The sequence below is a fragment of the Struthio camelus genome, chromosome 7 (assembly GCF_040807025.1).
Source record: "Struthio camelus isolate bStrCam1 chromosome 7, bStrCam1.hap1, whole genome shotgun sequence".
Taxonomy (NCBI): domain Eukaryota; kingdom Metazoa; phylum Chordata; class Aves; order Struthioniformes; family Struthionidae; genus Struthio; species Struthio camelus.
This window is the reverse complement of record NC_090948.1, coordinates 27,440,566-27,462,223: the sequence shown is the minus strand read 5'-3', so window position 1 is coordinate 27,462,223 and position 21,658 is coordinate 27,440,566. Positions and strand designations below refer to the sequence as shown.

General features: G+C 36.5%; 1 protein-coding gene and 1 long non-coding RNA gene across 21 annotated transcripts in view; both read left to right on the top strand.

Annotated features, from left to right (window-relative positions):
- KCNMA1 (potassium calcium-activated channel subfamily M alpha 1) overlaps nt 1-21,658 on the top strand; it is a 527,317-nt gene that overhangs the window by 277,024 nt on the left and 228,635 nt on the right. The window lies entirely within an intron of this gene.
- On the top strand, nt 111-5,042 carry LOC138067823 (uncharacterized). Its single transcript, XR_011142214.1, has 3 exons — nt 111-1,549; nt 3,746-3,802; nt 4,970-5,042. It is a non-coding gene; the product is annotated as an uncharacterized lncRNA (long non-coding RNA).

The window sequence follows — 21,658 nt, the reverse complement described above, 5'->3', positions numbered from 1 at the left end:
GATTATTTTTCAGACTGCAACTGACAAAGTACGTCAGAGAGCTGGCAAGTAATTGGTCAGGTAACATATTGTAGACTACAGCTGATTTGTGAACTGCTCCTTTTGGCTAATGTCGCCTCTGAAAATTTAACCTTTTCATTGGTTTGGGTTTTTTTATCTCTCCCCTTCGCCTTAACTGGAAGGCAGAATCATTCCATACTAGGAGAATAGTCCATAATTCTGCTCCCGTGGGAATGTCTAGTTCTTATGTGAACAGAAAAATTTTCACAAAGAACAGCTACTCTCTGAACATCTTTCAGAGGTGACCAAATTAAAAGTGATCGGAATACAGCTGACACGGTAGGTATGTACATTTCAGAAGGATGCTAGGGAAAGTCGCTTATACTTTTTGATTGATTTGTGCTGTTAGCTTCCTGACTTGAATGTCTCAGACACTGTTCACTTTGTTAATGTTTTGCCAGTCATTTGTGGGATGGAATATGTGAAAATTTATTACTATGTGTATTCACGAATTTAGGATATTGATTGGAAGAGTTATTGATTCCATTCATTAGATGGAGATTAGATGAACATATCATTTAAATGAAAAAGAAATTCCATTCAGTTGATAGAGATACAGATAGGGCACACAGATGTTTCTAATCTGCAAACACCCACTGCATCTTAAAGTTTAGTGTCTGTGGTCTGGAAATCATACTGGAACATTTTTTTAGGCATGTGCAAGTGCTATAGTGTAGTGCGTGGTGGATTTCAGTTTGCTCTGAGCTTTGGTGGTTTAACATTAACGCTAGTGTTAAACCACCAAAGGGTTGCTGTCTTCAGCTGCCAAACAACAAATATTCTTAAGTGGGCAGGACGTCAATGGTCTGTTTTAGTTTTGTTTTTTTTTTCCCGATCACACAAATAAAAAGGAAGTTGAATCGGTCTGACTTCAAAAGTGAGCACTGTAGTGAACTACCAAAGCGCTAGCGTGCTTACAGTGTCAGAATGGTTATAATGGGCCTGCCTGCCTGCAGAATTTACACGCCATCTCTGCTCAGAGAACTCTTGTCAGTTGCAGCACACATGCATTGGCTCTTCTTGACACATTACACGTGATGACATCTGTTGACACTTAAAGTATTGTTAACAGCAGAGATCAGAAAGACGTGGCATGAGAAGGCAGTTGTGGCTGCCAGCAACTCAGATGGTATTACATGGCAAGGCTTGGAAATCTCCATTAGACTTTGTACGGTGTCAAAATTTAGGTAACTTGACAAGGCTAACTGTGAGGAGTTTGTGGGCAGGGAGCTTCAGGATTTTTGACTGCCAAATCAAGGGCAGATGTTTCACAGTGGGAACTTTAGACCTACGGACTTAGAGCAAAAACTGTACAGTGCAATGATGGTGATGTGCACTCTCTCGTTCTCAGGGGACCTTTCAGGACTCCATCAGCTTTCTGGCTGTCACAGAGAAGAGTGTTATCAGGAGCACTAAGTTACTCCAAAACTTCAGGAAACTGTCACTGGGAAGCTCTATCACTGTCTAAGCTTTGAGGCTACTCTAATATGTAAGATGTTAATAAGGTTGACAATAGATTGAAAGACTGACAATCAAAGAAAAAGAAAGATGCCCTAACACTTGGCTAGTCTCAGCGTGAATGATTTCTCTTAAAGCATGTTGATAATGATGTGTTGGACCCTAAAAGTACCAGTATGCTACTAATAAATTGGTAGTTGAAGGTCAAACTGCTTGGAGAGGTGAAAGCTTTAGCTGTTTCAGGAAACGTGCAGTGTGGAACCGGCTTTTACAAGTTTCATTTCAATGCTAGCCACTTAACAGTTAAATGTTGGTAAGATTCTATCAAGATTCACAAATTAAGATATGTAATAAGCTAAAAATAAAATCCACATTACCTCCTGAAAAAGGCCTACCAATTTTGGCAACCTGTACCTTTAAACCTACTAGTGTTTTTATTTTCTTAAAAGTTTTAAATACTTACAGAAAGCATTGTTACAAAGTCCCTTTTTATTCTTTGCAACAAACATCTGAGCTGTGACCTTTTGTCTATGTTTTCCCAAGAAAAAAGCCTGGTAGTACTCCCAGGACTTCCATAAACAGAATTCAGCATAATTTATTCCTGCATGTACTCATGTTACTTTTCTCTGTCATCAAAGCATCTCTTAGCACTTTATCTCAGCTTTCCTTTCTTTCATATTATTGTTATTTTTTAATATTAGAATAACTTTTGCTAACATCTGTACAAATAGGCTTTGCAAAAATCCACTCATATCTAAAACACAGAAGAATTACATTGCTTTGCTAGTGGACTTCCTCCCAAACAGAACAGTGTGGCTTTATATTAGTGTCTTTTTATTATTATATTTAAATACAATCCCTTTTCTCTCTTGTATTCCTTTTTCTGTATTATCAAACTGCAGCTTTGTGCTTGCCAGTGCCTCCAGAACGCACAGGATACTTACAATGTGGGACAGGCATTTTCTTAACAATACACCTTTCTTTAATTACCTTTCTCCTTTAATGGAAAATAATTCCTAGGTAGTAGTTACAAAATAAAATAAATGCAGATAAACGCTGGTTTGGGATTAGTTCCATTTTATTTATGTCATTAGCATAACAGCCGTAAGATTGTATCCTTGTTATCCTTCTCTCATTGCTTAAAGTCTTGCAAATAAATTTTTAGTGTGGAAGCTGATTTTGACAGCCCTTTCTGTGGAAGACAGATTAAGAAAGCAATCTCACAAATAACACTTGGCAGCTTTCACTTAGAAGTAAAAGCAGCAATTTATATTCTAGTGACTCTTAGCCAAGCTCGCACACCTGAGTCTGCTGCTGCAGAGCAATGTTCAGGTAAGCCTTTGTCCCTTCCTGTGGCAGTGATGCACCAAAAAACAGATTGTGAATATTTAGGCACTTCTCAGTGGTAAAGATTTCGCTGGATAAAATTCCCAGCTGATCCTAGGAAATAACTAGAGCAAGAAAAGCTGCCAGCCGTTCCCAGTTGTCTTAGCTGTGACAAAAAAAAATTCCCTTCTGTTTCAAAATCTGATGATACGTGTAACCATAAACATGTGAAGAGGCACTAGAGCACGTGAAATTTGGCAGCGAAGTTGTGGAGCCTATACAGGCTGAAAGCCTGTAAAAATCAACTTTGGAAGTACGCACAAGTAAGAGAAAGTTTAAAAATAATTAATTGTTTCCTTTGAAATAAATAATGTAAACATATGAAACATTACAATCTTTCTTCCTCTTTAACTTGCCCTTCTAGTTCTTCCTTTAAAACAATGTGTAAGTTGTTGGCAAAATGTAATTTTTCTGGACAGTGCCTTTATATTGGCTACCAACCAGACACAGAATATTCTTTCTTTATCCTCGCAAATCTCTCTCGTGATTTTTACCATGTTATTGTGCATGCTAATTGTACTAGTCTATGCCATAATAATGTGATTTCATGCAGTTAGTATGCTTTATAATGTATAGTAATTCAGACTTTCACCAAGATGTGATTGCATTAATTACACAAATAAACAGTAGTCAGCTAAAGGTTGCTACAACACCAAGACTGTGCTTGTATTATGAAAGCTGAGATTGTGAACTCAGAAAATTGCAGACCTGTACAGCCAAACACAATGGAGTTTTCATAATGTCACCCCAAAGTTTTCTAGGGAGTCCGGAGAGAAGATTGATGAACAGTTTGCTTGCTATTCTGTATTTATACGTTTTATGTGTATTCATATTACTGTAGGACTGAAGTCCCCAAGAAGGTCAGAGTTCTGTTTGATTGTCTTCAAACAAATGCAAGGTAAAATACAGGTTATGATATGAGCACAGTATGAGATGAGCAACAATGGGAAGAAACAATATTGTAATTCCTGTTTTACTGCTGGAGAAAAGAGGCATAGGCAGAGTGATTTAAAGAGAGGAGACCCAAACACTTGTTTGGTGTTTTTTATTTTTTTTAGTCTATTGCCTTACTGTTGAATCATTGTTCCTTTTTTGTTCCTTTTTAGGATTTCAGTATTCTTTTCATCTAGTTTAGGTAAACTCAAGTGCGTTATCCTCAGTTGTTTAACCTGTCCCATAGAACGACTAAAATTTTTGTTGATTATCGTAATAGCTCAGATAATTCTTCATGGTTCAGATTTTGATTACATGTATGGAAATACGTATGTGTAGGAAAGGTTTTTGAATGACAAAACACAGGGAATGTAATCTTTTGTAAGATAATATAATGTATTGACAGCAGTACAGCAGCATCACTGTAATTTTTTTTTTTAGTCACATTTGGAGAAATAACCTCTGGTACAAAAGAAAGTCTATTTTCAATGTCCATGCAGCGTGTTGAACATTCCAGCAACAGTTTGTTGTGATTATGTAAGGAGTTATTGTTAGTGCTGAGGCGTATGCATCTTACTTAACCTTTAGAACCTCACTGCACCGGGTGCTGCATAAAAGAATAAGAAAGAGCTATCTACTCTGGGTGATGCACATGTAGAGTCAAAAAGAATGATAAGAGTGCACAGAATAAATACAAGGATAAGCAGCAAGTCAGAGGAGAAAAATGGGAAGAAAAGCATTAAACATGCCTCTTCACCACTTTTCCTAAATGATATGAACATTTATTCTCAAAATAAATTGAGATCATCAAGCTTATACGCTTGGGGCAATGTGCCACATCTCTTTTTCAGATCTAGAGCTCTGGCTTAACATGCAATGATTATTGTCTTACTTGCCAGCTCTCTCAAAATATTTGAGACTCCCATGATTTACTGTCACTTTTTGTCAGCTGTTCCTAATCTCTTGAACAGCTGCTGTTAGCTCAGGAATTTCTGGCTGATTTTCTTGTTAGATTGCAGTTACAGCTGGTAACTATGGGTTGCAGGTCTTGCCTGCCACTGATAGAAGCTTCTGTTCACAGACTACTTATTTTCTGATAGCAGCTCACTCGGGTTCCTTTTTTTCTGTGCAGAAAGGAAAAGCAAATTGGAACTGGCCAAGAGAACGCCAATTGGGGCATCATCAGCAAAGGCAGACAATCCAAGGGACCACCAAGCAAAGGAGCAATATTACTAGTCATCTTGCCCCAAGGCTAAGCTAATATTTGCTAGTGGATATGTTTTTTTTCTGCTCGCTGCCCTTTTCACCTACTTCTGCCAACTGTCGAATTGAGAAGGACAGATGAACAAGGTAGAAGATGATGACATGCATGACTAGCGCTGACAAAGGTGTGGGTGACAATTTTGGATTCACAATTTTTAAAATAGACTAAGGAGGATCACCGCCTCCCCCCTTTTTTTTAAAGGGACTCTTCTGGTATTGGTTTTGCTCTGTTTTTGTTTTTCATTGAGTAGGCAAAACTGATTCTCCTCGTACTTATTCAAAAATAAATATAAAGAGATAGTAGTATATTAATTTCTTCACATGATAACTAGAAGCTAATTCCTTGGCATTTGTGGTAGTATTTTGGCAAGAAATTATATTATGTGCAAGAAGAAAATCTTTATTTTCCTTAGTCCATATAACTTTCAGATACTTGTGTTCCACTGCTATGGCTAGGTAAGCCCATTAAATAAAGCAAGCTACGCTCTGAGACTCCTGAGCAATGGTCACACTAGTGTTTCTTGCTCATGTAAGCCATCAGGAGAATCGTTCAATCCAAAATATAACCTTGACCTTCCTGAATATTGATTTTTCTGCTTCTGATGTTGCATTACCAGTTAATTTACAAGTAGAGATCATAGGCAATTTGCTTCTAGAGGAGCTGGATGATTTGGGCACATTTGTGGCTGTGTGACTGATGTGTTCCTGCAGATCCCAGTTTGGCAACAGTAGATTAAGAGTTTTCTTGATGCAAGTGTGATAGGGAATCAGGGAATGTAGTGGGAGTCAGTATCACATACCTGAAGAGAAAGGATAGTTGTGGTGTCTGCTAGCTTGCTGTGCATGTCTGTGCAGATAGTTGGTAAAAACAACCTGGCTTGCGGTTAGTTTTTTAGAGGTATTTAATAGTATCTGCTAGTTAATTGGTGAAAAATAGGACTGAGGGCAAAAGTGTGAAAATTGAACATTCTTAGAGTCTATTTTCCATGTGTTCCTCAACATCAGATTTCTCCAAGTATGTGGATTTTGTAAGCACAAAGGTAAGTAGAACTGGATCTCAGTAAGTTTATAGTATGATATTAGGAGCAGTGCTTGAAAGGCTTATTCTAGGGATTGCAAGAATCTGTAGCTTTTAGGAGACAATGGCTTTTTGTTTGTGTGTGAAGCCTTAGTATTCTGAGATGCAGCTCGTAAGTACATCCTTGCAATGAGAGTCACAGGAATTTCTTCACAAGTTGTTCACATATTATATGAGAGAATTTACAGAGCCATAATTAATAAGTATGCTGTTCTGGGAGCTAGCACGAGAACCAGGATTTTCTCTACAGGAGAGTACTGTCATGACTGCATAGTACTCAATTCAAACAATAATCTGGTAATATTTTGGAAGGGGGGGGTGATGTTACAGGATGGAAATAGGAACAAATTTGACAGCAGACAGGAGAATGCTTTCCTTCACTGCACAGATGTTTTCCTTTACCAAATTTTTAATTGGTGCCATAGATAGCATTTAAACACATGTTTACTGTATATTTAGGGAAAATTACAAAGTGTACCTTGGCTGAGCTCCTCCTAACTCCTAAATGCTAGACTTGCCCTGTAACTATTGTGGAGCCACTGAGGTGTGAAAAGAAAATTGTTTAGACTATAAAAATATTGGTTGTGGTGTTTACAGTGAATGTCAAAGTAAGGTATTCTGGCCACACAGAGCATTGAACACATTCTTCTTCCCTGCTCCCCCTCTCCCCCCCCCAGTTTATGTAGCTGAGTTTCAAAAAAGTTTTCAAGAATCAATGAAGCTACACTTCTGTGAAGTGAGAGCATGGCAGCTAGAATTAAATTAACAGAGTTGCTTTCAGTGTATCTTCCTTTTTTTCTTCTTCATCTTGAAAAATTCTCTCAGAAACAGTAGGGAAGGCTAAGTGAATTATTAACGCTCTTGTCTTTCTCCTTTGAGACTTAAATATTTCAGGGACTGTTACTCTTCACTAATACATAGCAGGTGTATGGGTAATACTTGCTTTTGCCATTCCCAAGAGTTTCTGCTTATATCTTCTTCAGAAGAAAAGAGCCCCTAAGGCCTTATCCTGTACGGTTTTGCAAATTGCTTGAATGGGAGTGGAATCAAGCTTGTAGGGTAGATTCCTGCTGTCATCATAGAAGCTAGGCAAAATTCCCTTTTCAAGAGTTGATTATTTTAGGAAGCTGATAGAAGATCAGTTATGTTTAGCCTTCTAAATACTAGCTTTCTGAAATAATTGTTGAAAATGCAGAAAATTTCCAAACGAAGCAAAATCAGTTCCAGCTGTGAGGAATTCATTTGTCTCATTGATGGTCTCTGGTGACAGGGACAAGCTGTATTAAAAGAACTGGTGAGCTGGTTGTTCTTACTAATTGTTCTTAGAAATCATTATTAATGCAGCTTTCAAAAATGATACATTTTTGCATTGTATACAAAGTCTGTACTTGTCAAAATAGCAGTCTGTCAGCAAATGGAAAACACAGGCTGTTGGGATGGTATGATGCCACGCAGTGGTACAGGAAGGGACAGTGTACTGGCAACTTTCTGGAAGGTGGTGGTTTTGCACCGCAAGTCAATAATGGCTGATACGGGACACTTTACTTTGTACTCCAGGAAGAGGTTTTCTATCTCGGGTTACTACACAGATAAAACTTAGTGTTAGGGAGAAATAGAGTTTTTGCATGTAAGTGAGTACAAATGAAAATTAAATCAGTATTATTTTGCATTGATAAGGAGTGTCACTAACAGTTTTGTCAGGTTTGGAGAGATGGGATCTACAGCCTCTGTAGATTAATCAATGAAATAACCTTTCAGGCAGGAGAGAAATGAAAATGGGAACAAACTCTGTCAAGACCAGTCTAGTATCATAAGCACCTCACTCAAAGGCTAGTACCATATGAGTTTGGAGCCTTCTTCTTTTCTGTATGCTGAAAAACCCTCCAAGGATAAATGTCTCCAGGACGAAGAGAGGACAGGAAAAAGATGGTGGAAAAATAAGTCCAAAATTTTAGGAAACGGGTGTACAACTGCAGGCTAATGGTAAAGAAATACTACAAAAATGGAAAAGTTTATATTTAGCAGGCTGACAACGTTTATTTAAAGACAAATTTCTCAGTCTCTGTAAGTTTTAATTCTTAAAATTGGCAGACATCACACTGAAGATTACTTTTTTCCACAAATTTTGAAAAGCAATCTTCGGAGTTACGTTCTTTCTGTCATTCATAGAGGATAGCAAGTAGGTGATAACAGTATGAAGAAAAGTCTGCAGAGTACATCCAAATGCATGTACAGTACTTAAAAGGCTTTTCCCTAAGGAACAGTAACTTGCAGAGAAACAACATTACCCAAGGAAACATTTCCATGCAACAAAATGGTAGCAGCACACAGTGTAAATAGAAGTGCTAAGCAAATTAATATTTTAACCATTAACTTCACAGTGTGTGGCTAATAAAATTCCATGCAGGTGCATAGCTATTTATATAAATCTTTGTTCCCGTAACAAAATATTTTTTCAAGGAAACATTATGATCATGACAAACAGGTTCATTGAAGGTTTGCTAAAATAAAATGAACTCCATTGCTTGCTGAAAGACTAGATCTTTTGTTCTGCCCTTTCTGTTACAGGCTGTTCCATAACCATCCTACCCAAATAGTTAGAAATCTTTTTATTTCCAAGCTAAATTTATTCGTCAGCACTGTATACTAATTTTTCTTTCTGACTGTATAGCTTGGCTTAAAAGTTATTATCTGTCCATGGTGATTATCTGTAATGTATTTAAATAGAGAAGAAATTATGTCTATTTTGAATCTTTACTTTGCCAGGTTAAGGAAATTTAACTCTTTGCTTTGTCTTTCATTAAATGGACTTTCATTTCTCAGTCACTGTGGTACCTCTGTATGACTTGCTGCAATTTGAATTAATGTTTTTGAGGCTGCTCACATGAAGAATAGCATATTTTATTCCAGCTATGGAATTCATAATATTCTTCATTAGTGAATTTATCTTGTTTCATACAATCCTTCAACAAGTAAACTAAAATGAGGAGGGATGTAAGAGAAGGAGCTAAAGAGAAAGATGAGGAAAGGAAGAAATACATGATTTGTAAAATTTGCTTCCTTACACATTTAAATACACATTTAGTGTTACCCTACTATGATTTTAGTACCCTAGAATCTATTGCATTCAATAGCACTGGACAGTGCTGCAAGGTTGCAAGTAAATAAATTAATCTACTTGCATCTTTTTGTCCTGGTGAAGTCAGCACTGATCTATAGAGTGTACAGAACTGAAGCTCGTAGCGAAATAAAAAGCAGCAGGTGGGAGCTAGGAATAGGTAAGTACTAATTGCTGGCTCCACCATCCTAATGCATTGATCAGGGCAACAGTTTCACAAGATGAATTTTGAAAACTCAGCACCATCTTAGTCCAAGCAGAACTTATTAGGGGACAGACTTCCCCTCTTTGTGCCTCTCCGCTTCTTCAAGAGCTGTTGCTGTGCAGAGGGGAACAAAGGAAGTACCAGTGACCTTGCCGTGGGATGCTGCCCCTAGGGAGAGAATGACACAGGCTTTCTGAGTAGGATCTTGCCTGGGAAAACAGCCGAATGAGTTGAGTGGGGTATTTAGAGAGAGCTGTGCAGCCACTCTGCTCCCTGCTTTCACAGCTCTTTATTCTTATAGAACGTTGTTGGGAGGAAGAAGGAGTGTGTAGTACTTTCCTCATTTGCTTAGGTTCATCTTCCATCTCTTCTAACTTCGGATAGCTCAAGCACTCCCCAGCAATTTGAATGGAGTAAAGGGGAAAGCAGCTATCTGCTGAAGAGAACCCAGAACTTGCCTTTGTTTTTCTCACTGTCTACACCACCATCTGAATGCAACGTTCATGTGAAGTTCATATGCAGCTAAGACTTAATTCCCAACAGATCTAAGAAAGCTGGTACTACCCCTGGGAACTGTTTGGCCACGTGGAGGTTTGGATAAGGCTGGCTGATTTTTCCCTGTATTTGGGAAAGAAAGCAAAGGGTATCAGGATTGTGGCGATGAAAGGTTATGTAGGATTTGGGGGAGTTCTGAGCGCTTTTTTATGTTTTTCAAAACCTTGTTCATTTTTATTTCTATTCTTGGAAATGAGGGTCATTGTAGATTGAAGGCTGCCTTATATTTGGGGCCCTGTCAGACTCACTATAATTATCAGATAGCCTTATCATTTTATAACTGGTAGAGCAAAAATCAGAGACAAGAATTTAAGATGTGTAAGAAACGCTTTAACCATCTGGAAAGATGGTTCAAGCTCATTTTCTGATGTAATCTCCAAAAGCAAATGAAAAATCCATGTCACACAAATGTTCAGATATTACAAGATTTAATATAGGTTTCAGAGATCTCTAATTCTTGATTATTTTTAATAAGTGCATCTGTAAGGGTCTTAAAGCTATCAGGATGTTTTTGTACAGCACAATTTTCCCTCCAATTTCCTGTCACTCTGCCCTCCAAGCAGCCACAGAACGTAGCTTAGATTTAAATAAATCTAATAGTGATTTGTAATGTTTCAGTGGCTGACAATTTGTATCCATTGACTCTCAAGGGAAGGAATGCAAAGTGAAGAGAGACAGCTGAGAAACAACCTAATCTTCCAGGAAAGTTGTTGCAACTACAACCAATCAAAATGGTGATGGGAGAATAAGGGAAGAACACTAGCCTGTAACTAGAGCTTTTCACTTTTTCTGAAAATGTCACGGGGGTTACTCATTATAAAATAAGTAAAAGCAAGAAAATATTTAAGGAGTTTTATTCTAAATACTATTAGAATCCCTTTAGAACTATATTTGACTGTGGAATGTCTCTTGATTAACGTGATCCCCTTCTGCTCCTTTGCATCATTTAGATGACACAAAAAAAGCAAAAAGGCAGCTGTAGGTGATAAAGTTCCTGTATTAGTTCCTATACCAATGTCTCAGTCAGAAAAGAGACATGGCAAATCATTATCAAATTTCCTTACGGATATTAGGTTCCTGAGAAATTGGCAACTAGGTAAAAGAAGCAGCAGCTTCTGGTTTCCTGGTTTGTACTGCGCATTAGTATTTACGTAGTTAAGTTCCTGGTTAAGACAGCTTGAAAATAGCAGAAAACTACTGTCGCATCATGATCCACTTCACTGACTGTCTTTTCTCCTTTTTCCATTTCTGAAGTTGTGTTGACTACCTTTTGTCAGGATCACAGTTGTCAAATGAGTTATCAAATATAAAGTAATGTCAGTCTTCCTTTATTGATTGAAAATTAACATTAAAATTAAAATCAAACACTTACAACATTAAAGATCTTTAGCTCTATTGTAGAAAGAGGAGAACCTTTGCTATTGATTATAAAATTCAGAAAGTGCAATATCAGACACGCACACAAATTCCTTACTGCAAGACATTAATGATCAAGAGCCTTCCTTTGGTTTTATGAGTCTTAATATTGTGTGGGGATAACGTGCCTGTAAACTTAAATTTAATTCTAAATGAAAACACTACAGTTAAGCTCATGGAATTAGATACTAAAATAGAGTAAGCTATATTCAGCTATTGAAGTGCTAGTCACACTCCCACAGAGAACTTTCTTACACTTCTGAGTTGGAAAAAAAATGCCACCTGTGTATAACAGTTGAAGGTATTAACATGCAAATTTTCACCCATACTTCTGTATGAAAAAGAACAGTTGACCGAAAATCTAAGTAGTAAAAAGGGGAAAAGATGACGCTTTTTCCTGGGTCAAATATTGATATCATAGTTATATCATTACGAATGTGAAAGGAGAAGCTGCAGAGAACAGTTTTAATCTAATTTGATCCCCAGGGATTGATGTAGGTCTGCTAAGCAAGCAGTCTGATTGTACAAGGGTTTTATTTTGTGCAGTATTCTATCAGCTGTGAAGCTTTCATTGACACTGAGTACATTTATACTTGATAATTGAATGTCTGTGTTCCTTTTTTAAGTGTGTCCTCCTTTTTTTTTTTTTTTTTTTTAAATGAAAGGTCCAAGGTGTGAAATTTGCAGTACTTCAGCTTACATCCAGAAGCTTTTTCTAAATGGCTTGGGAGCTGTCTGATTTGCCATGCATGTCTGAAGATCTGTAGCAGTGTTTTCAAATGTTTTCAGCTTCCAGAACCATATGAGCAGATGAGCTGCACACTGTGTCTAGAGCTTGCCATTGGCATCAGTGTTGATGACATTGTCTTTCACTTCAAAAATACCTTCTGTGTGAGAGTCTTTCAGTTTATTTAGAACTATAAAGCACTTAATCCCACAGATTTTGGTATTATCACCACTCTGGAAAGTTATACTGGGGATTGCAGTTGCTCGCTATTCAGGACCATGAAAAGTGAAGGGAAGAAAGCACAAGAAATTTGATGGCTGGAGAAAATTTCTAACAGTGGGAGATTTAAAGAGCTTAATTTCTTTGGTTTAGTGAAAAGAGGATTGATGTGTGATTTGGTTATAGTATAGTAAGTACCTTTGTGGAAGAAAGTAAAGGGCTCTTTAATAAAAGCTCAACAAGAATCAATGTCTTGAAGCTGTTGCCAGACAAATTTGAGTGGGAAATAAGGCATGAAATGTTAGCACTGTGAGTGACTACCCTTTGAAATATTCCATCCATTCCAAGAGGAAAAAGAGGGCTTTTCATCTCTGGATTTGTTCATGTCAGGAATAATTGTTTTTCCTGAACGATGCACTTCATCCAAACTTAAGTTACACTTAAGTTGAAATGCCAGTTACTTAGTTTTCTTCAGGGTAAATGGACGAAGCTGAATGACTTGTAATGTACAAGACATCCAGTTAAATGCATTAAGAGCTTCTGGTCTTAAGTCCTATGAATGTTTTATCTTGGGAACCTACAATCTTTTCTTAAAGTCCCTGTGTAAAGGTGAAGCATAACATCAATCTGTGTAGCATGGAAATGTCTGTGTGCAACTGATATGTCTGATTCCTTTCCTCCTTCAGATAGAGTAGAGAAAGGCAGGAAGCGGATTTTGAACCTTCTTTTTTTTTTTTTAAAAAAAAAAAAAAAGCTTTTTAACATACTTGACAAAATTGAAGTGTCTGATCCAGAATTCTACCTTCCCTCCCAACCTACCCTGCTCAGTAGCATCTCTGGAGAAGTGCATATGAGACATTAGCTCTACATTTACTAGGTTACCTAGAGTAGAAACAGTGTTTTGCTTCTCATTCTGCTTTAGTTGCTAGAATGCTTTTCTTGTTTAGTCTCCCAAATGACCATTATATGTCAAGTATATCTCTCATGGAAGTGCAGATAAAGTGCATATATAGGCAGGAGTAAACTGGTCACTCTTCACTGGATTACTCCGCCAATGTAGTTCAAAGTGATTTCAATATCTTCATAGTATCTTCAGATACATTTATAATCATTTCTAATTATATGTAGAATTGTTATTTACATGTGTCTTTATATGCATAGAGTGCTTAATGTCCATAACTGTTATATTTTCGCAAATAATAATATGCATGTGTATGAGTCAATCCAGATGAGAGTATACTCGGCAATGAAAACTGCAACGAACTATCATGCCACCCTTTATCTACTTCCATCTGCCTCCTCGCAGAAAAAGAAATAGAAATGAGAAACACTGAGTTGCAGTGTCCCTTCAGCTCAGCAGACTTGAGCTTTGTCAAGTGTGTTGAAGGAATTATAGAAATCTTCCACAGAAAATGTTGACCACGAAAACTGTTGATGAATAATATCATAATGTTATATTAACATAATATCAAAAGGGATGATCCATTAGTGTATAAGTCAAACGTTTTGCCTTTTTTTATTAAAGGGAGTTGGAAACCAATGCAATATTTAGAGTGCCTGGGTTATACCTGGTTCTATAATGTAACTCATAGGAACATCATAAACTTAAAATTACTTAAAACGTGTTTCTACTTTTTTTTTTTTTTACTTAACTAGATTTCAATGCTCTTTCATCTTCCTTATATCTTTGTAGGCTTCAAAATTTTTTATTTGTTGCTCTTAAAAATAAGTTTATATCTGCCACTGTATATTGACAATATACAATGACAAATGGCTAGGCAGAAAAGGATCAGATTTTTAAATATGTGTCAGCTTAAAGTCAGAGACCCTTTTACAGTGATGAAAATACAGCATTTTCTTTCTTATGGAAATGATTGGTTTTTATTCATCTAAAATGAAAGTATTGTATCACGTTTATATGACAGCAAATATTTTGATTCTGAATTACTATGCATTATATCCTTTAACATAAAATTGCTCATGTAAGACAGAAGGGTGTAAAAAATTATGGCATATAGATAGTCTATATCTAAAAAAAATCATTATGCTACTCTAGTAAATGAAAAAGTGTTCATACTTAGCAGGTACACAGATTACTTTAGCTGTGCATGTGTCTGAATTTCTATCACTCTATGTGTTTCCATAGTATTAAATTCTTAGGAACTCTGTAGCTAAAAATCACTTTATATGTATACATAATAATAATGCTGGCATGAAAACTCTCATAAGTTTTTCTCAAAAATTTATCGGGGGAAGGAGTTCATGGGTATTTTATTTTATTTTTTTTCTGTCTAGAATTACATTATTAGAATTATTACTGCATTTTGGGAAGAGGGAGGTAAATATATGGAAAATAAAATTATTACTTCACTAGAGCTAGAATAGCCTTACAAAGTACGTGAGACTGCAGCCATTGATACTTAAAGAAGAGAAGGGCTTGTTCCATATTTATGTGTTTATTCACTGATATGGAACTGAAGTAATGCCACAATTGGTCACGAAGATGTCTCTCAACTCCTTACTTTTCCTAAGGTCATAATTCACCACCAGACTTAGTGTGAGTGTAAAAGCATGTCTATGAGTGAGGTTGCAATAATTTATAACCTCCAGTATGTTTCTGCCATTGTATGTGATAAAATATAACCCATCTTAAGGCCTCAGGGACACATGCAGGCTACCAGAAGAGGTTCAATGAATTACAGAATATTGGTTCTGGTAGTTTACCTTCCAGCTAAACAGGCAGCAGGAAAGGAGGGGAAGCCCTGATGGACTTACAGGCCAGCCTCATCACTGCTCTTCAGATACTGCCAAGATTTGCAGTACTTATGGGTTGATGATTGTGTGGTTAATGAGGCGTGGCGCTCGTTTTCTTTAGCGTTCAAAATTTTGATTCTTCTAGCTTTCTAGAGTGTCTTCTGTGGGACGTGCCGAAGATGACACAGTATTAGTGTATAACAGAATACACAGAATTAGTAATAGAGTGATAACTGCAAGAAGATTTACCACTCCTTGAACTGAATGCAGGTGCATGGATTCCGTTGCTAGACCCATACAAAGAACTCCTTAGTACTGCAAGTTTAATTAGATGAAGATACAAAAGAAGGCTCCCTGGTGAAGTTTAGTGTTGCTACTGATGATGTGATAAAATGATTCAAATGCTTGCAAATAACTTTCTACAGCAGCAGCAGAAGTAAAAAGCCCTTCAGATTATAATACCAAAATAAATACTGTGGTGAACATCCAAATTTAATATCCAAAAAAAGCATCCAAGTCCAACATAATAAGTGGTCTTATTTACAGAAGTACTGAGAACTGAGTGGAGCTACTGCTGAATTCAGTGGTAAATGTAGGTTCAGCCTACAGATCATATTTTTTTGGATTCAAGTGCCTGAACTTCAGCACATAAGCATAAGGATTTTACTCGTATTTTTCAGCAAATCTGGTAAAATAATTGTAAATAATTTTAAAGGGTGCCATTATTTTTTGAGTTTTTGTTGGCATGTTTGTTTCAATAAAACCATTAGCGATATTTTTTGTGTGAAAATGTTTTTCAGTTAGCTGCAACCCCTACCCTAATCTCATTCAGCTCAGATTTTTAGGTCTGTCGCTCTGACACCTTTGTTAAGAACCATCATTTGGTAGTATTGTCATGAAAATAGATCTACCTATGCAAATTTTCATAAATCTGCTTTGCGTGTAGGCCTGCAGATCTAGGATTTTGCAGTAGTAATGGGATGGTGGATGTACTAATATGCTTATCAATAATACTGTGCAAAAGTGTGCCATACATGTTGTTTATATCTTAATGTAAAGTTTGAGATCAAGTGCTTTACCTTAGAAACGATACCTAAGGATCCAGCTATTTCATAAAGCAGAACTTTGATAAATCTTCCATCATTCTAATGGCATATATTCCTTGTAGTGCACTAGCTGCTTTTAGATAAACGAGCATTGAATAGAAACATGTTCTTAACAGATGTCGTCAGAGGTAGATTAGTATATTAGCGTGTATTAGGGTCCTTACTACAGCATCTTCTCTTCCACTACCCTTGCTTTTCACAGGATTCCTTGGAAACCGCTCTGTCTAATTTTGAATACATTTGACTTAAGCTTCTTCCTTTTTCTGTCTAGACAAGCCCTTTGGGAATAGAGATGTTTTCGATGTATTCTAGTAACATTCTTTATAATATTCCCAGTCATCACTGTAGGACCCTAGTAAATCATATGCTAATAGAAATTCATGTCATTTTTGTGAATACATTGTAGCTTGCAGTACTCATTTTTTTCTTTTTCCCTAGCTTATTCTTTCCTAACCTCTCGACAAGTCAAGAATTCAGAGGCTCAACCATTGGACTTGAATGTCCTTTGATATGTTCCTCTTCTCCCCTTGGTATCTCTAAGCTGCCAGGTTATTTTGGTGCCCTAAATTGCCAAGTATGTTTATATAAATATGCTCTGTCAAGAGAATGTGAAATATTTTTGCTTATTGTTTTTTAATTCCCTTTTGCGATGTTGACTTAATCAAAATCATTCATCTCCTATTTTTTCTGTAACATCTTCCAAAAATTAACAATTCAACACCTGTGTTGTAGTTGTGCATCTTATCCCAAACGTATTCTACAGAGCCAGAGGTTTCTACCCTTGCTTTAACTTAACATCTGGTAAGCGAATTAGCACAACAAATATTACATGGAAGCACTGATGCAAGTGTTACAAATTAGGAGTTGAGTTTTTTCCCCCAATTTTCAGTACAAGACAAAACATAACATCTGTTTTTATCCCATTTGATTTGGCAGTGGGAGCAGGAGTGAGGATAAGTAGTTAATGCAGGAAACAAGGACGATATTGTCCTTCAGGAAACAAAGATGAGCAGTCTACCTCTTCATCACACAGCCAGCCCTTGGCCAGATGTAACTTGATTCAGTAGATCAGAGGCAACTGCAGTATCCTGGACATGAAACAGATAGGCAGGAGCCTGCAATTGACTTTTTTCTTAATCTTGTTTTTTCCTTTAACCTAGATGCCAGTCTTTCAACCATATATGGGTTAGAAGAAAGGGTAGGCCTCGTTAGAAGTAGTTTCTACACAAAAGTGTGTAGAAGCACAATATAGAGAAAATCTCTAGCAGACAGGCGCAAGCTGCGGATGATCCCTGTAAGGTGTTTATAAGGCAAATTTGAGAAATAGGGAAATATTCTAGGAATTTTTTCCTCTATGAGGTAGATGCAATACATAGAAAAATACAGACTCATTAATGTAAATTTGCTAGAATAAGGAATATGTGATAAATTTTTCAAAAGCACTTAGGAACTTTAATCATTAGATGTCTTAAAAATAGCATCCTTTAATTTTAGCTAATTTAAGCAAAAAAAAAAAAAAAAAAGCATCATGCAGTGTTATCTTTAGCTTTGGCATTTTGAAAGTGAGTGAAGGCCCAGACGTCTATGTTTTAGAAAGATAGGATACACTTGTTTTACTGCTTATCTGAAAAATCAGAAAGAGAATTCCTGGTTGCCACAAACATTTCCTTAAATCCCAAGGAAAGCAACAAGAATAATAATGATTGTGGCTTTACGTTAGTTATTAATGTTAATAACAATTAGGCTTGATGCACTTGTATATTTCTAAGAGCTATGAAGCATTGAAACAAGCTACCTAGAGAGCTGAAATCTTTATTCATGTGAATATTCAGAACAGGTTATGCATAAAGGCTCTAAGAAGGCTACCCCTAACCTTCTTCAGGGAATGGTTTGCACTAGTTCCCCTTATGATGTTCCTAGTAGCCCAGGATTTCTATGGTGGATTTTTTGGGGGGTGGGAGGGGTCATTGTTTACCCAAGGCCTGGTCCGGTGTGCTTAACTCTGCATGGGAATACTCTAGTGGAAATCCATATATACAGGCAGAAATATTTACCTCAATGAGACTGTAGTTTGACCCATCTAATATATTTGTTGTGCATCATGGTATACTTGGGAGACAACAGAAAGCTAGAATCAAGTGCTGTATTTTTTCAGACTAATCATTGCCAGTAGCTAAGAAATTTCTTAATGTTCAGTGGTTGGAAGGAACTGAAAGCAAACTATAGGACAAAATACGCAACAATTTAATTAAATTTCATAGCTTTGGTCACGTGGTCTGAACAGTACAGTATCCTTCATAATGACTGAAATTTTTAATTTCCAGACAGACTTCTTTGAACTATGTGAAGTCTGTTTTGGCTTTTGGCTATACCCAAATGTGGACGCTTCTGGCATTTTAGCTAGTTAGGAAACTACTGAGTTTGACAGCTCCATTGCAGCTGAGGCAGAGAAACTTTTCTAATGTAAGGCTAGTTCATAGCAACTATCTGAAAACCAAAGACCTATTTTTAATTTTCCTGAGATTAACTAACCATTTCATAATGTCATCTGACTCCTAACTATTACTCTTAGTTTGTTTAGACCAGTATAAGACAGAACTGGACCAAACTGCAGCAATTACTGTTGTCTTGAACCTCATAATTTGATTTCTCAAGACTAGCTGATTTTATAGCAAAGTCTACTGTTCGCATGCCAGTAGATTGCTGTGAAGATGTATGTTAGAGTGTAATTTAACCTGGTTTTCAGAGATCCTCACATTTCTAGCTTCCATCATCCGCAGCTACATTACTAGCAGATACCAAAAATTTGATTCTTTTGGTTTTCTCTTTAAAATGATGTTTTCATATTCAGACTGGTTAGTATCTAGAATGAAGGCAAGCCTTTGGGGGAAAAGTATACATATATGTAATTAATTTTATGTATGCAAGTATATAATGTGTATGCTGTAATTCCTGTGTGGCTGGTACACATCAGAAGCTTGCAAGTGCGGTTTCTAAATTTTTGGGCTCATCAGCTACTTACCTCAACTTATTAGGTTACTGGCTTTGTCAGCAGTGCTGTATCTATCTTTACTCATTAACCTCTTAGCTAGACAATAGCATTTGCAAGCACAGTGCAACATTATGTAAGTGCATACCTGTACACCCCCAAAAATGTCCACATCCTTAATATACAGTTAATGAAACATCTTACTTCCCTTATTAAATAGCACATAGTGGCCAAAAGTGGCGCGAGTCATGATTGCGGATTCTGTCCCTGAGAAAAGAGTTGAAGTGTTAGGTTGGAAAATGAATGCATGTGTCACTGTTTAAGAATAGTACAATTTGAGGTTTTACAATAGGAAAGTATCCTTTTTTTTTTTTTTAAACCTATTAAGTTCCAAAGTTGGTGACAGGATTTTTCTGCAAATCTTAAATAAATCAAATCTGCAAACTTCCGTAGGCTGGAAGAGCACTTTGACTGTTAATTAAGCTGATCTTATTTTGAGGTCTACATTTGTGTGGCTATGTACTAAGTAAAAAGCTTAATATTTCAAAAAATTAAGAACGTGTGAAAACCAAAACAGAGCTACCAAAAGCAATTTTTCTGCAACTGGAACAGTAGATTTTATTAAATACTTTCTACAGTAAGTGGATGAAATTTTAGGTTTCTTGGTAAAGCTGTTTTTGGTAGTCCGTGAATTGCTGCCCTATACAATTAGTTGATATATTTTGAAATTGTGGTACAGATAGAGTGACCACCTACAATTAAAGGCAATTGAGGAAAATTGCTTGGAAAGAGCAGATACCTATTGAAGAATATGGAACACATGCATGATGTTTTATAATGTTACAGGGTGTACATTTTCATCACACTGTAGGATCTTGTCCGTTACAGGAGAATAAACTGTAACTGATCCAGTGATTGGTTTTAAGCTCGCTGCATTTGGGCCATGAAGTATTGGGCCTAATGAATGCGCCTTAAAACAGGCTAGGTGGTCACCCTATTGTTCAGGTTGTATTTTTACACTCAGAACAACCATTAAGGTGAGTAAGTAAAGGAAATTCAGAATTACCACTATTTCTGTGAAGAAAAAAAAAATCTACTTTATTCGACAGAAGGGTGTTTATTACTAGAAAAGAAGCAGAAGGTTGCTCAATAAATCCCTCATATCAATGCATTCTTTATATTTCCTATATTCATTCAATTTGATATATTATGCATTCAAAGCAGTGGAAGTTGTGTGGTTTAAATCCTGTGCACTGCATTAAAAAATTCACCTTTACATGTCGGTTCATTTATTAGCTTCAGTTATTCATCAGATACTGAACAGTCTAGACATTTTGAAATTAGCTTGTGTCTCATTATTTAATCTATTGTTTATTTCAAAATACACTGAAAATTAAGGTTTGCTTTGAAAGCTCCAGTGACATTAATTTGAACAAAATAACAAGATGCTTATTAAAAGCATCTGATTGGATTTCAGACTTGTAACTATAATTTGTAGTTCCTCCTCCCCCTGCTCCTGTTCTTTTTCTGCAGAGAGTAGTACTGGTGCTATGTACAGTATTTTGTTTACGGTAGTATAAACATTTTCAGCCTGTGACTTCATTGCTGAAATAACCCACCTCTTTCATATCAACTCTTACCTAGGAGCCGCACTGCAGACTCATTGATGTAGGTTTTTTTCTGCATGGCAGCCCAGGCCAATCTGTGGTTTCATTGCATGATGCAACTTCACCTTTTTGGTTGTCTATGGGATTAATTATAATCTATTCTGTATTGCCTGTGCATGCCAATTTGCTTACCATAATGGTGTATACACTGAATGCAGTCTAAGCATTAAGTGCATGAACTGGAATTAAAAAACATAAAATTAGGAAGTTTGAGCAAATGTAAATTATGGTTATCAATATATTGCATTAAGCTCTTATAGAATTAATAGGATTTAATATGCAACAAGCGTATATATTTAAATTTTTCAACATACTACCGTAGTTTATTGACTAGCTAGACAATTGCAATGTGGTCAGGACATGGGAAAATAGTGCACTAATGACTTCCTGTTGTGACAAGGCTGAATGATGCCAGTAGTGTTCAGACAGATAAACCTTTCCCTGTTTTCAACTTTAGCAGCAGGTGACAGTGACAAGAGGTAAGATTATACATAATTATTCATTAAAGATCAGAACTGGGAAGAACTTTGAAGTGCAACAGTTTTTATTCTTAACTTGCAAAATAATTTAAAATATTTTATTTTAAAAGCACCACGAAATCTCATATGAAAAATTGTAACGTTGCTCTAAGTTTCTTTTGCAAAAGAAATTGTAACCATCCTAAGCAATACTTTGTTATGCAAATGTTGTTAAATTATTTGAATAAATCTTTCATCAGCACAGT